At 44.5% G+C, this 2,633-nt stretch overlaps 1 pseudogene; it reads left to right on the top strand.

The window, feature by feature from the left end:
• Positions 1-735: 735 nt before the first annotated feature.
• LOC140223343 (uncharacterized) lies at positions 736-2,343 on the top strand (annotated as a pseudogene).
• Positions 2,344-2,633: the final 290 nt, after the last annotated feature.

Here is a 2,633-nt window from a genome sequence, read left to right as displayed (position 1 = left end):
CCACTTCCAGATCTGCACGAGAAGAAATCAGCTCTATTTCTTGCATCCAATCTCCGATTCAAGTGTTTAGATACATTCTGGAAAGGTTACTTTGTGCTCTTTCAGGGAAAATTAACCTTGCCGCCAAATTCTTTCTGAGCGCCTTGCAAACGCTATGGAGATTTCCGCATATCTGCTGTGTAATCTGTGCATCTAAAAGCAAGGAGGGCTATGTGAAGTAATTGTTTTGTTTCATTGTGCCAAACATAACATTTGAGGCCCCTGAAAAGAAAAGAAAAAAAAAGAAAGAAAGAAAAAAAAGAAAAAAAAGAGGAAGAAACAAGAAGGAAAAGAAGAAAGGAAGAAAAAGAGTTCTTGTTGCTGCATTACTCTCTTTGTATGCCTTGTTTGCCGCTGTTGGGTGACTACGTTTGTGTCTAGGCTCACGTCTCTAATATGGTTTAGCCTAGGACCAGCACAGTACCATTGTGAACATTTATTCAACTTGCTTTGGCTAACGTGGTTCTAGCTGTTCCTTGATTTTTTTTTCTTGCAGCCACCTATAGCTCCACAAATTATCTACTACGTCACAGGGTTGTGCTTGTGTAACATTTTGTGCTGTTCTTGCCGGCTGCCAACACCAACTTCCTAGCATGGTAAGAACATGTAAGAACTTGATGGAACAAGATTGAGAGCATGGAGTTTGCTGTCACCTAGTTCCACTAGTTGGTAGGACATTTTTTCCCTTGTCTAACCATGGCAGGAAATGAGGATGATGGACAAGTTCATTCACCTCGAACAAGGGGCATCATTCAACACTTTGAACGCCAAGTAAGGGTGCATGCTGAACACCTTGATGAGGATGTTCGAGTTACCAACGAACGCCTTGGCCAATTGGAGGCCACGCAGATCGACACCAACACCAAGCTGACCTCAATGGCGAACACGCTTGGGGCTCTTAACACCTCTCTTGTAGGTATTTTGGCACGTTTGGATAGGATGGACCAGGAGGGTCGTGATGGTTCGGGACGGCGCAACAACAACAACACTGAGGGTAGCATTGCTGGGCAAGATGAGGAAGAATATTCAGCTGACACAGAGCTTGATGGGGAGGTAAATGGCCAACATAACCAGCAGCAGCGCCGCCGTCGACATGGTGGACATGCTCGTCAACCACGACGTGAGGTACGCGACAATGATGATTCTTTAGGGAAGATTAAATTCAGCATGCCCTCTTTTGATGGAAAATATGACCCCAATGCATATCTCACTTGGGAGCTAGCTGTTGATCAAAAATTTGCATGTCATGATTTTCCTGAAAACAAACGTATTAGGGCTGCTACTAGTGAGTTTACTGATTTTGCTTCTATTTGGTGGAGCGAATATGTGCGCAGCCACCCAAACAACACTCCACAAACTTGGGATGCTATGAAAAGAGTTATGCGAGCTAGATTTGTTCCCTCTTATCATGCATGTGATCTTTTGCATAAGCTTCAGCTTTTGAGATAGGGAAACAAATCTGTAGAAGAGTACTATCAAGAGTTGCAAACAGGGATGCTTCATTGTGGTTTGGTAGAAAATGAGGATGCAGCTATGGCTAGGTTTATGGGTGGGCTGAATCGGGAAATTCAGGATATTTTGGCTTACAAAGAATACAATTCGATCACCCGTTTGTTTCATCTTGCTTGTAAAGCTGAAAGGGAAGTACAGGGACGGAGTGCTAGCACGAGAACTAACATTTCTGCAGGTCGTGCTACCTCTTGGACACCATCCAACCCCACTGCCCAACTGTACCGAGTCGCTGCCCCATCTTCATCAAGCAGCAAACCACGACCTTTGACAACGAACTCCTCACCATGCCCTCCTGAACCCACAAAGGGGGCAGCTGCTGCACCAACCAAGAGTTCATCCTCAATTGCATCCTCAGGGCGAATGAGAGACATTCAATGCCTCCGCTGCAAAGGTTACGGTCATGTGCGCAAGGACTGCCCAAGTGCACGCGTGCTAGTTGTGCGTCCTAATGGTGAGTATTCCTCTGCTAGTGATTTAGATGAAGAAACATATGCTTTGCTTGCAGCTAACAATGTAGGGGAAGATGAGGAGCACAACAAAAATGAGGAGCACATTGGAACGGAACATGCTGAAAACTATGAGAGCCTTGTGGTGCAGCGAGTGTTGAGTGCACAAATGGAGAAGGCTGAACAAAATCAGCGCCACACTTTGTTTCAAACCAAGTGTGTGATCAAGGAGCGTTCTTGCCGAGTCATCATTGATGGAGGGAGCTGCAACAACTTGGCAAGTGCTGAAATGGTGGAGAAGCTTGCATTGTGCACCCAGCCACATCCACAACCTTACTACATTTAATGGCTAAACAGCAGCGGTAAGGTGAAGGTAACACGGTTGGTGAGAGTTAATTTTGCTATTGGTTCTTATCATGATTCTATTGACTGCGATGTCGTGCCCATGCAAGCATGCTCTATGTTGTTAGGACGACCATGGCAATTTGACATTGATTCTTTGCATCATGGTAAAACAAATCAATACTCTTTTATGCATAATGACAAGAAACTTATTTTGCATCCAATGTCTCCTGAAGCTATTTTGAAAGATGAACTTGCTAGAGCTAGTAAATTAATGAATCAGGAGCATGCTAA

This window comes from Setaria viridis, chromosome 7, assembly GCF_005286985.2.
Source record: "Setaria viridis chromosome 7, Setaria_viridis_v4.0, whole genome shotgun sequence".
Lineage (NCBI taxonomy): Eukaryota > Viridiplantae > Streptophyta > Magnoliopsida > Poales > Poaceae > Setaria > Setaria viridis.
Note: the sequence above shows the minus strand (reverse complement) of the source record. Positions and strands in the feature narration are given on the sequence as shown.